This window comes from Anser brachyrhynchus (genome assembly GCF_964034855.1).
Source record: "Anser brachyrhynchus genome assembly, chromosome: 1".
Taxonomy (NCBI): Eukaryota; Metazoa; Chordata; class Aves; order Anseriformes; family Anatidae; genus Anser; species Anser brachyrhynchus.
Window position 1 is genome coordinate 168,997,733 of NC_137694.1, and position 13,406 is coordinate 169,011,138.

Genomic DNA, 13,406 nt, shown 5'->3' on the forward strand with positions numbered 1-13,406 from the left:
CTACAGTCTTCTGTCAAGCAGCAGTTGATGGAAGATTACTAAAGAGTAGGCAGTTTTGAAAGGGTCAATCTTTATTTTAGCATTCCTACTGTCACTAACGATTAAACAGGCAAGTCAGATCGACTCTTGTTCCTACTCAGGTTTGCTGCTTATCTGACCTACACAATGCTGTGCTATTTAGCTTAGAGATAGTCTAAATGAATGTTTATGTCCAGGCAAAAATTATTTGATAGCCTGTTTTAAGAATTTCCTCTATTAGTAGATTTTGTACCTCTTTCAGTGAATAAATTTTGTTTACAAATTGAAGGCCAGTGATGAGCTGCCAACTAACATCGTCTAAATAAAATTAAACAGTTTGCTCAGAATTAATCATCAGAAAAAAAATACAAGTTTGTTGTTATAATCATTTCTGAACGTGTTTCTTCTCTGATTCTGCAGAGTCAGAAGTGAGTTTACACTTGAGCAGACAAATTTGCAGCAGAAAAAAAAAAAAAAAAGAGTAAGCTCTTTTAAACCCAGCTCAGCTCCGTCGTGTAAGCGAGAACTTTGGCCGAAGCATTTGGGAATTACTGTAAGCGATCCCTCATTCCCCTGCAACACAGTTCTCCGAGCATCTTACAACAGAGAATTCGAGGTCTTAGGTTCCTGTCCCACAGAGAGAAACTGGGAAATAAAACGCGGAACGGTGAGAGCCTGGAGATGGATTTGTGCAGGACGCCTTCCGATGTGTTTAGTCACTGATAAGAGAAGCACGGCGCTCCGCGCTGGGAAGAACATTGCTGGGTTTAATGAAAAAGGGTTAAACTTTCTGAAACTATGTAAATGCTCCAGGTTCTGGGCGGGCAAGGATCCAGACATTCTCAATGAATGTAGACTCGATTGCTTTGAACTCCCTTGTTCTTTGCATTCCTCTTTGCTTAGTAGTGCTGTACCCATTAGGGAAGACAGGAGAAAACAAGAACAAACGTCAGGTCCCGGGCAGTCGGAGCTTGGCGGCGGCGGAGCCCAGAACTGCCCTGTGGGAGAGCGGTTGGGGCAAAGGAGTTCAGGACCGGTGGAAGGGATGGAGACTAAAAAAGGTTTACCTTTTTAACCAGTTTGTCGGCTGCATGAGGTGCACCTTTAGGCAAGGAACCTGTGCCCTCTGTGCTGGCGAGAAGGAAGGGGGCCAGAACTTGAGTGGACTGGAGGGGAGGGGTGGAAAGATGTGGATGGGGTGTTTTGTAACAATGAGATGAGGGAAACCTGAGGACATCAACTGATCTGAGCTAGCCTTTAGGCCACACGAAGATGTCTGATAATAATTTCAGGTGCTGTTAGTGCATTCAGAGGCCTATCCTGAATCAGAAAATACCCACTTCATTTTTTCGTGTAAACTTACTAGAGAAGTGGAAGTAAATTTTCTTCCTGACAAGTCGGTAGCCACCTGCTTTTGGCCTCCCATTAGAATCCATCTCCCCGTGGGAAAAAATGTCTTCTCACTTTCCTTTTGATTGTCAAAAGGGAGCGAGCACGATCCTTTTACCTCGAGAAAGCCATTTGTCTCATTCTGTATTTCCAGTGAACACGAGATCGCTGGAGCCAGAAGGTACCATCTTAAGTCATGACAGGCTTTGCAAATGCCACTCATGCGCTATGTAATACAGCACCACCACAATGAGGAATGTAGCAGGGTGACTTTCTGTTAAAGTGAACGTGGAAAATCATGAAATGATAGTTTGCTGCTGTGTACCTTTATCTGTTGCCATTTCGGGATTAGCTTGCAGAGGTGTTCCCTTCGCCTCCTCAAAGGCAAGACAGGTTGCCATTTTTCATTTCACTTTACACAAAATACTGTGAAAAAAAGGATATTCTTCCTAAAGTAGAAAATGACACTTCCTAATTAATTCAGGCAGGTATTTTAAACAACAACAACAACAACAACAAAAAACCACTTCATCTTGACTTCTTTCTCCTCCTTACATTTCAATAGTCATCCACTTCCAGCTTTCTGCCCAGATGCGCAAAGCCTTACCATCAGGAAAATACCTCTGGTTTCCCTTTGACAAGGCTTTAGTGTGAAGCATGTACAGAAAGTAATTTTCATGTTCCCAATCCCCCTGTACGCCCCAGGACAGTTGTGTAAAACCTTCCTGTTCCCAGCTAAGTCCTTAGGAGCTCTGCCATACTGCCCGGAGTGGAGAGAGCACCTTCTCCAAACCAGCTTTGATTTTTTTGTCACTGGAATTGAACTGGCACATCTTGTCAGGTGGAAACCTCCTGAACTGAGTGACTCCAGCGCCAGAGAGCTGGATTTGACAGCTTTTTAGAACAAAAAGATACAAACATTGCAAAACAACCAGGTCCTCTATTCTACATGCCAAGGGGGGATCACCATCGCAAAGCTCGGTAAAGACAAATATAAAACAAGTGGTGTATGCAAGCTTCTCTTTTGCACAGTTTAAAAACGAGGCAAAACTTAATGTTTGAAGTTGACTAAGATTACTAAAAGCACCCAGATGCAGTTGTACTTGTGGTTTGTTTTTATCCTTTAGCTAAACATATTTTTCTTTGAATGTAAAATGAGTAAGTTAGAATAGCAGTGAAGGTTTGTGACAACTAAATGAAGGTATGTACGCTTACCCACAAATAACCTTTGATTTTTATTTTTTATTTTTGCAGCAACAGGTATAGATCCTACCATGTCTGCATTTTCTGTGTTTTGACCTGAGTCAGTAAGCACTGTATAAAGCCTAATTACAGATTAATTATATAAATCTGTCTATGCAAAGATCTGTTCAAGTATTTTCCCTCAAGTTTAACTTGAGCATGTGTGTATACACTTGCATGCATCAGTCTGATTTGCTATTTATCAAGGCCAGTGCTGACTTGGCGGAACAGATGCTTCAAGATGGAAACTTCAACTGCTCATTACTTGAATTCTTGGATTAAGAATCATCAACCTGTCTGGAGGAAACAAGACATCTTACTCGGTAGCTGAACTCAATCTTTACTCAGATTTTAAAGAGTCTTAATAACTTTAGGTAACAGCCTCAGATTTCTTGGTTTCAGGTACATTTCAAGTATTTTCAGCCCATCTGAGAAGAGGAAGTGCAGCAAAATATTTTATTTTTTCCAGTCCCATTTGTGATCTTTATAGGCTCAATGTACTTCAGAACTGAAGACTGTTTATTACAACAGGCTTTTTTGAGAACAACAGGTCACTGACTCAGCTGTAAGACATGAGTGTTTCCTGTATTTTCATCAGTTGTCATACAGCTTCTCAGCTCTGACTTGTTGCATAGCAGGGCCAGAAACTACAACAGCATGCTCCTTAAGCATGTCATTTAATTATTTATGTACTATTAGCCAGATGGAAATCTGTACGAAGTATAATTACACAAGATTAATTAAAGTACATACTTAGAGAATAACATTTACGATTTTTGGAAAGGTGGATTGTCCGTCACTTCAAATTTTGTTAGAAACTACCACCACCCTTTTCTTCTGCCTCACCTAAGGCATACTGAGGCTACCTGCTTTGTAAAAGCAAGTGCTGTTGGCAACATTTGTTAGCAATGGGTGGTCCTATACTGCTGCTTAACTGCTTGAATATGAGACAAAACCACATTCTTTACTACTAAAGAAGCATTTCTGGCTCCAGAGTGTTTATGCTGAAAATTTGTTAGCAAACACTAACACTGTAAAATTGGCATGCTTGCATGTTTTGGCTGAAGTCTCCCGATTAGAGAAATAATGTAGAATGGTTTGGGTTTTGTGAAGTACTGCTCCACCAGCTGGGAGATGGAGCCTTTACAGACTCGGACATGGCAGAGGGGATGGTCTGGCTAGACAGGCTAGGAGGGCATTAAAGCAATGACATAATACTTGTTTAAGAACCTCTTAGCATAATAAGGTAGGGCAGTGAACACTCATTTGGAACTAAATCCTGATGTTGAGAACACAAATAATTACGGGATGTGGTCAGAAAAAATTCCTTCACCTCTTATGCTGCATTCTTTCAAGTAGGGGAAGAAAGGATAAGCTCCTTAATCAACTGTCTATAATGTGCAGAAAGAAGATCCTGGGGACTTGTGAGCATAATATCTGCACAACACAGTGTGCTGCTTACTGCAGTGCTAGGGGCCTTAAAGTGACCACTTTGGCTACCCACACAAGCTGATGATCCTGTGTGGCTATGTTCCCTGTGATAGCTGAACTGCCATATTCAGACCAACCTGAATTTCAGTGTGTCATGTACCTGTTCCCTTAGTGGTGAAGCAGGGGAGCTCATGCTATTGGTGTCAATGTCTTCACAATTTCTAAAATTAAGTAGTCTGTGTACTCAAAACAATCTTGAATCCAGCATAGGAATCGTGCACTAGACAAGTTTATAATCCTCAGATCTGATAACCAATCCAAAACCCAGAAATTTTTGGTGAACATTACAAAATTTTTTAATTATTTAATCATACTGGTTGTAATCAGCAGAGAAGACTGAAACAAAAAAGCTTTTGACATCGTGATTTAAAAGGGCTAATTCTACACACTGAAAGAAAGAGTAGGCTAGATTAGTAAATACTGAATAATTAGGCAGAATCTGAATGAGGTGAATACAAGCCTTAAAGTCTACAGTCCCAGAGAAGCTAATTAAAAAACAAACAAACAACAACAAACAAACAAAAAAATCCCTTCCTCAAAAGAACAGCCTCTTCTGCCTCTTTAGAGGGGATTTTGGAAAGCAGTTGTAAATAAAGATACCCAACAGCTGGGGAAACAAACAAACAAACAAATACATAAATAAATAAAACTAGTAACAGTGAATATAAATCTGACAGTAGCGATTATGGGAAAATAATACGGAAGAAAAGATACCTAAGAAGTCAATGACCTGTGTTGAAAAGAAGATCTAAAAAAAAGTCCGGGAAATGTACTAAAAATTCTACTGTGTCTGTTTTTAGACAAAGAAATGTAGAATGCTGAGAAGCAAGCAGAAAAAACACGCTAAATATTCCTGTGCCGTGTTTGGGAAAAGAGTAGGTAATATATTTGTATCATATGATAATGACAAAATATTTTCCATTTCAACAGTAATTCAAGAACACATTAAAACAGCTACTATTAATGTTCTTAGATCAGTATGTCTGGATAACTTCACACCAAGAACTTTAAAAGAGCTGGTCAGTGAGCTTTCAGGATTAATATTCAGTAATTGTTAGAACACTAGACATATTCCAGAAGACTGTTAAGAAAGCTAGAGTTAGAACCAATACTTAAAAGAAAATGTAAATGGAATGATGCAGGTAATTATAAGTTTGCATTGTGACATTGATTTTGAGCAGCTTAATGTTAATAATCAATGCAGGGATTTATTAATGTAGAAAGATAATACAATTTAGGCCAGTCAGTATGTGCTTATGAAAAACAAGACCTTGTCAAACTAGCTTGAATAAAGTTGCAAAAGATAACAGAGTTTATGCAAAACATTTCTGTAAAGCATATTGCTTGATTTAGCTCAACATTTTTGGCTACAATTACTAAACAGCAAGTCTCTTTTCTTTTTTTTTGATAGAATATTGCTAGGTGGGTTTATTTCCAATTACAGGGATTGGTTTTTAAGAACAAATTATTTCCGTTCTTTTAAAGGCTTAAAAGAAAACATACTGATTTATCAACTTTGTTAAGGAGATTAAAAGTGGGGGAGAAATAAATAATGAAGGTGGGAAACCTGCCTACTGAAACAACAAACCATTCATTGGTATGCTGGATCCTGCTAAACAATTCATCTTCCAATATAGATGTATATGAAGACATAGAAAGGACCTGGGCTTAATAATGACTAGTTAGCTCAAGGTGATTCCTCAGGTGGACAGTGAGGATGTAAAACTTAGATGCCTAAACAGATGAAACTCATGTAATTGTACAGAGTTTATACTGTAAGAGGCACTAGTGAGGGTGTTTTACCGGAACACTTAATTTTTTTCACATCCATAGCTCAAGAGGGGCTGAAATCCATTCTTCACACTTGGCTGTTGAGCTTGCACCCAGTTGTTCAGTGAAATTGTCCATGCATAGCCAATGGAGAGGGGTAGGCCTCCAGATGTGGGCAAACTCTACTTCCCTCTGAAGGTATTGACCATGCAGTAAATTTAGGTGCTCATTTTAGGAATGCAGTTTTCCATCTTTCTTATTTACAGCCCCATTTAAAAAAAAAATTCATTAAAGATTAAAAAAAATATAAATATCTTGTATAATGGATTTAAACATATTGCCAATAGGCTTGCTTTCCTTCTTTGTTACTCCTCAAGGAGCACAAGCTCACAGAAAGATAGGTGCTCCTTTAGAATGAACTTTTCTGTAAACACTTAAAAATTATGTGCACTATAGATGCCTAAGCAGAGGAAAATCAGTGAGAATGAAGTCTTTGGGTTATCAGATGAAGATCTAGCAGGGTTGGAAGTTGAATGGCTGGAGTTAAACCTAGACAATTTTAATCATGATCATGTCTTTCAAAGTGAGTTTGCTTGAGTATCACTATTTATGTTCTGACGGAATTAATCTTTTTTGTTAGTATTTGAGAACCACTCTAAAGCAGCTTATAGATCACTAACACGTGCAGAACAGCTCATGAATTCCTGATTTAGAAGTAAACCTATAACGTGGTTTTGCTGCTTCATTTTTGCTGTTGTGCACCCCAATTCCATCATCTATTCAGAGGAGCCAGCCCAACTCAAAAGAGCACAAAGAGTTAGGCAGTGTCTCGTATCTACTTAACAGTATGTCACTGGTGGGAAGGAAAAAAAATGAAAGAACTAGCTCGTTTGCTATGCGGAGCAGCTGCAAAAGACGGATTTTTCATTCAGTCAGAGGATATTAAAATTACGACAGGGCTCTCTCTCTTGCTTAATGATAAGGGTAGTAACTCAGATGACCATTACACTTTTCAACATATCCTGGTAGCTTGATTGACATTTCTTGAAAAAAGAGGAAGTTTAAGAACAGCAAATAGTTTCCAAAAATGTCAATACCATGTACTGATTTTCCATGCATCTGCCTAAAGACTGTGAGCTTTGACCTCCGCTGAAGGCACTTGAAACATCTTTCAATAGTGAGCAGAATAACTGGATGTCACTTGTCAGGAAGGATAAGAGCAAAGTAGACACTGCAAAAGCCTGCCTCGGACTGGAGTAGAAGGATGCATCAGGTGTTTCCTTTGAAAGCTTTTTGAAGGTGTACCCAATTTTTCACCCCAAATCACACCATAGAAGAGGAATGTCACTGTGTGATCCGACTGTTTAAAATGCTGATCTTAGCCAAAACTCCAGAAGTCAGAGAATGTGTTTGGATTTGCCAGTGAAGCTAAAAACTCACTGTACTTGCTACTGTGTATAGTGGCCATCACAAGGACTTAGTTTACCAATAACAAAGATGAATGAATCAAACACTACTGATCCCAGAGACTCTAATCCTACACTCTGAAGAAGCTGATCAGGCTTGATAAAACGTGGCTGCACACCATTACAAGTCCTACCTCCTGTTCACTTGAGGGCTTACAGAGATGATGACTATGTTCAGCTTGCTGGATGGGGGAATTTCTGTATTTCTAGTCATGTAATGTGAAGAAGAGGCACAGCTGCATCCTCCTTCATGGTTTCTATTTGCCTCGTGATGAACTCCTCCCATGAAGGAAGCAATGCCTCCTCACAGTTTGTCTAGTTTCATTTAATTAGGTAAGGCACGGTCAGAAAACAACCAATTTGGCAGCACTGGAACAATCTGGAAATAAGATGATAGGGGAAAAATGACAGTGATTATCAGTGATTGAAAAGCCTATTCACAACAGGGCTTTAGAACCGACATACATCTATCCAAATGCATATACACAGAAACAGCCCCCTTCACAAATAAGGAACATAAGTTAATATGTCCATTAAAAAAAAAAAAGTAAATAATATGTTATAGAAAGTGAAATGTCTAATTACATAGAACAGTATTACAGATATTACCTTAGTTTTTCCAACTACATTATTCCAATGAGCTCCAGGTGCATTCAATTTCAAAGTTCTTTAGGATGTTTTTAATTTTAGTTCTCAGGCGTATTAAATAGTATATTGAGTTAAATAATACACAGCATATCTAAACAGTTACTTAGCACAATGTTGCTTTTTTCTCCATGATTTTCAGCCTTTCTCAAAATATTTCAAGCCTGATGAACAGAAGTAAATAATTTTTCAGTGAGAAAAACATCAAACACTTTGTTAATATATTGGCACTTGGAGTTTCAAGTGTTATTCAGTTTGTTTTCTATAAATCACGTTGGAAAACACATAGCAACACAGTATTCATTAAATTATTTAATCCAGTTTTATTCTAGACTTATTTTATGGGTGTTTATTTCATAGGTTCATAGAATACCCTGAGGGACCCACAAGGATCATCGAGTCCAACTCCTGGGATTCAATATTTATTTAATTATGTTTAAGAATATCATTTTCCAAAAAGAGAGATTTAAATTGCATTCATCTTCTACAACCACCTTAGCTAGAGTATCCACATGTAATACACTAATAGTTTAACAGTTGATTTTTTTGTCATTTCTTTTTGAAAATGATATACGAAATATTAAAAAAGACAATAAAAAGAAATGTGAAAAAAAAATTCTCCATTTTAATGATACTTTAGTTTTGTTGTTGTTATTATTATTTTTGACTAGAGCAGCTCTAGAGCAAAATATTTATGTTAGAACGTTCACGTTTGGCCCGTAAGTATTCTTGTTGGATGACTTAATGAAAGCTTGGTCTATGTCTATTGTGTTATGGTATGGAAAACTGCACTCCATGAAGGTATAGCCCATTTTGGATGTGTTTATCTGACCAGCTCATAGCGTGCTTAGTTAAGCTATGGATGCAGTGTATGCATGAACTCATAACTAATGTGGCCAGGTGGATGAGGCAAGACTTTAACAATACATCTTAATCCCTCTGCTGCTTCGAAGATATAAATAAGATAAAGGAGAGAAGTTGATTCACTCTTTTAACAAAACAAGGCTTCTTTCTCTCTAGATTGCATACTGATAACTTTGTAGATTAACAAAATGCAAAGCTTCTTTTCAGTGATTAGAAAAGCTTGCTTCTGTGCAATTCAAGAGCAAGGCCTAATAATTCATAAAGCTGGCACACAGAATGGGCAAGGAAGTGTCATAAGACACTACGACATAAACACATGCAACCTCTGAAAAAAAATATCTGTATTTTACACAAATTTTATGCACAGGAGAAACAAACTAATATTAAAACATACATTTGGTTGGAATAGGATAAAAATCATGTCGTGTTCTACATGTTTTAAAGCATTTCACCATGCAGCACTACATTTTTTGAAATTCTACGTTTTGAATTCAGATATGGCTCCACTGAAAGGGGAAAGGAGTAGAAGGGACAAAGGGGATGTTAACTCTTCTGCTTCACGTTAGCATTCAGATCATGTGAATAGAGCAGGTTGCAATTGCACAAACTGGCTTTCATCAATACCACATCTGTATCCATCCCTGTTACTAGAAATCTTACATTAAAACAATTACATGAACATAGTGAAATTCACCTATGAGATAATTATTAATCACAGTAGGGTTAGACCAGCTTGGTCCCCTGTGTTCTATCAGCAGGAGCATTTTGCAACGATCCAGGTGAGGTTATTTCTCGTACGAAACAGTGACAATAAGTTTTCCTGGTGTCTAATTTAAGAAACTCTATGTTCTTTATCCCAAGGACATTGTGGTATCATTAAACTTGTCTCCTGTCAGTTTTTCTTTCAGAAATGTTGCACCGACAGACAGTATGATGCAATGCCTGCTTGCCTCTGCTCTGAATGCAAGAGTGAAAACACTGCTCATGGGAAGCTAAGTAATCATCGCCATGGCTGAACAAGTTGCCTATTCACACTGAGTTATGCAACTTAAGGAATTCCCCTCTACAAAGACGTTGTTAAACATTAAAGCTTTTTGTTTTAGAATATCCACTCTCCAGCAAATGCTATGGCTACAAGATTTGCTGTATTGGATTACATCTACTTTTACTGGCAACCTAAAACTGAAAAGTAAGTGCTAAGCTTTGCAAAGTGAAGTGTTGAAGTAGTCATGCTGTCCATACTCACTCTCTAAAATTTGTCCAAGGTTCTTTGTTATTTCACAAAGTTAGGTGCCTAAGAATGAGGTAAATAAAAACTGGCAAAATGGAACCTTTGAAGTAGACAACAGAAAATGAACAAGGAAGAGGCATCTATTAACCTCAGTACCCCGCCAGTGCTACACAGTCTGTAGGAGGTGCTTCAAACCAGTAGACTGGAAGCTCTGAATTTTGTCTTGTCTCTTTTCAAAGCTGAAGGACAGAAACGTTCCTGTCATTATCTTGTCCAGAAGTTAACTTCTGTGAACACTCAAGGGGACGGATCAAATTCAATCCCGTCTGAGGAAAACGGGAACATACTTGGTTTCCTATGAAGCAGTATTGCTGCTACAGAGTGCTGTGAAGCCAACAGCTTTGCCAGGTCTGTTTAGACTCTTCCATTGTGCATTCAATCGGTGAATATCCCATGTAGAGGGGGAACATAAGCATCAGCTACAGCTTAGTGCTTAGAATAATGATCATAAGGAGAAATGGGTTCTGGTTTCTGGTTCAATAGATGTTCAGACTCACACTTGTTCTTATTGCCAAACCCCACAGTTAGCATTTCATGCAGAATGAAGCACTGTGAGTATGGTCATCTCCCTTTGTACAGCCTTACTGTAGGACTTGGCATCGTCCTAGGACAATTCTAGGTGGTCACTGAGACCTGTACTTCTGGCACCTCCATGGCTGAGGGGCACTGAAGCAGAGCTTTAAGCACTTTGCGGTTACATTTTATGTTTTCATAAATTAAATAGGAGCAATAAGAATAAAAACCACAGAAAATCTCTTAAACAAAAGAATAACTGAAAACACAATAATAAACATAGGTGAGAAAGTGGATCAGGTATTCCTGTCTCCAGTGACATCCAATGAATCTGAAAGCTTGCAAATTAAAGAAACTGTACATTTTTATGAATACTAGGACTATCATTCAAATTGATAAATACGCTGTGGTCTACCGTTGGCCCACGGCGACTTTGCAGCTTTCCATCATGAACCTGACAGTTCTTGGAGACAGGATAGTAGATCAGACAAGCCCATGAAGATGATGCAGTACAGCAGCCTTTACATTTTTAAATGAAATTAATTTCAAGAGACTTTATTTGCATTTCATTCATAACCAACTTAAACATGTCTGTTCACAGGAAAAATATTTTGCTTTGCATTAAAAATAAATGTGATCAGAAGTAATAATCTCATTTGTATACTTCTATTTCACTTTAAAAAATAATAGAGAATTATCAAAAATTCCTGATGTTACTACAATTAGGAACACAAGAATTTTACATCATTTGTTTCTCTGTACTTTCACAGAGTTTAATAGACTGAAAATGTTCTGTCCTTGTTTTTAAGTCATTCAGCAACCTCAGAATTGTTATCACGGTGTAAAACTATGACAAAGGTTTCAGCTTGGACAGATTTGAAATGGCACGTCAGAATGCAAAACCGCTATATTTCATAGGATTGGGTATTTTGTTTTCATTGACAACAGATCTAATCAGCTCACTTAGGTTTCCCTAAGGGAGGTTTCAGACAGGCTCCATTGTGTAGGAGGGCACCCTAGCTGTGCCTTAAGATTAGCCTGCAGAGATTTTGCGGAGTTGAGAAAGACAGGTAAGCTCCCTCCTGCTGCTGATAAACACTGTTATTGTTCTCCGTTCCCTGCTGAATGGAACAAATGCAATTCTGCAAAGTTAATTACTGCAATAATGAAAGAAATGACACAAAATGACAGGGAATGCGCTAATTCAGTAAGACTCGAGTCATTGACATATTATTCCCTTTACTGCTCATTGTTACTTTCAGGCACGTACCCCTTTACTCATAAATACTAAGTGGATTTTTTTTGACTTAGTATTTAAGTAGTAAGTTAATAAAATAAAGATTAATGTGTAAACAGTGGTGCCTGATGGTCTCTTAGGAGTTGTGTGATCAGTACCTGAGATCTGAACACAGAAATCTCTGATGAAGCGTCTGAAAGAAAGGACTTAGCCGTCCTCACAGGACTTGCTGCATGTTTTCCTTTTGAATGTCGAGGAACGAAGACTCTCTCAGATTTTATTTATACACTAAAATAATTTAACTCCCAAGAAGGAAAAGGTGGCCAATGAATAGACTGCACCAAAATACTGTATTTTTCCCTTGCTTACACTTCTCACAGCATCATGGAAGAGATGAGTGCTATTAATGTTTGTGTGAACATCTTACACACAGCTCCGGGTGACAACTTGTGAATCTCTGTTTACGTGGCTTCACTCCACAGCACTGGGAGCTGTCTGGGCTTGGAAATCACAGGCCTGAGAAGCACAGAGTGACAAGCCTCCTGTACGTGTGGCTCTTTTTCAGTGATGGGGAGCATAAGAAATTTGGGCATAGAAAAGACCCTCTCTCAAGGTCTCAGAAGACTCAGTGAGAGTATTTCCAGCTCTTTTGTTTACAAAGGGCCACTGCACTTAAGTAACAATCCTGTTTAAAAACCACATATAAATTCTAGCTGACAACTTCCTTATAAAAGTCAAGCACTACATTGCCAGGCTTTACCTAATAATAATACACAAAGAAGCAAGTTCTTCTAAAGAACTGAGTAAGAAAGCAAAAGAGAAAGTCTTGCATGCCACAATATGTATCTCTAAAATCACGATAAAAAGGAGCATTGGGAATTGCTAACCATTTCAGCTGCAAGACTGAATAATCTATGTAATCCTTCTTCTATTTAACCAAGAAGGAAAAATGAAAAGACTTTCATTGAAATGCAGTCATAAATTCCATCCATAAGACTTTTCCTGCAATTAAGTTACATTTACTGATCCACTACTCCTTAAAAGAAGCATTAACACAAAGACTTCAATTATTCATGGTCAAACAAAGTTGATTCTATTGCTTCAATCAAAGCAGCATTCTCTTCTACAGTGGTTATTTCTGTAGTATCTTCAAAAAGGGCACAGTCTATGAAAACATGTAAGCTTCTGAGTAAAAGCTATTTCCATGATCAATCCTAACTTTTTGCATTTAATACTTCTGCCATTTCTTGCTTTCATGGGGATGATTTTTTTGTCCTCTTCATCCTTTAAAGGATAAGCTGACTAAAATTCACCCTTTATTTGAACCCAGTTCCAATGTCCTGAGAAAAAGGAGACTCTCAAAATAGAAAAAGGGAAAAAAAAAGGGAGGGGGGGGGGTGGTATTTCCAGTTAATTGAGAGGCATCTAGTATTATGCAAAACTTATTAGTGAGGGAAGAAAACCAGGGAACTCTGCAAAA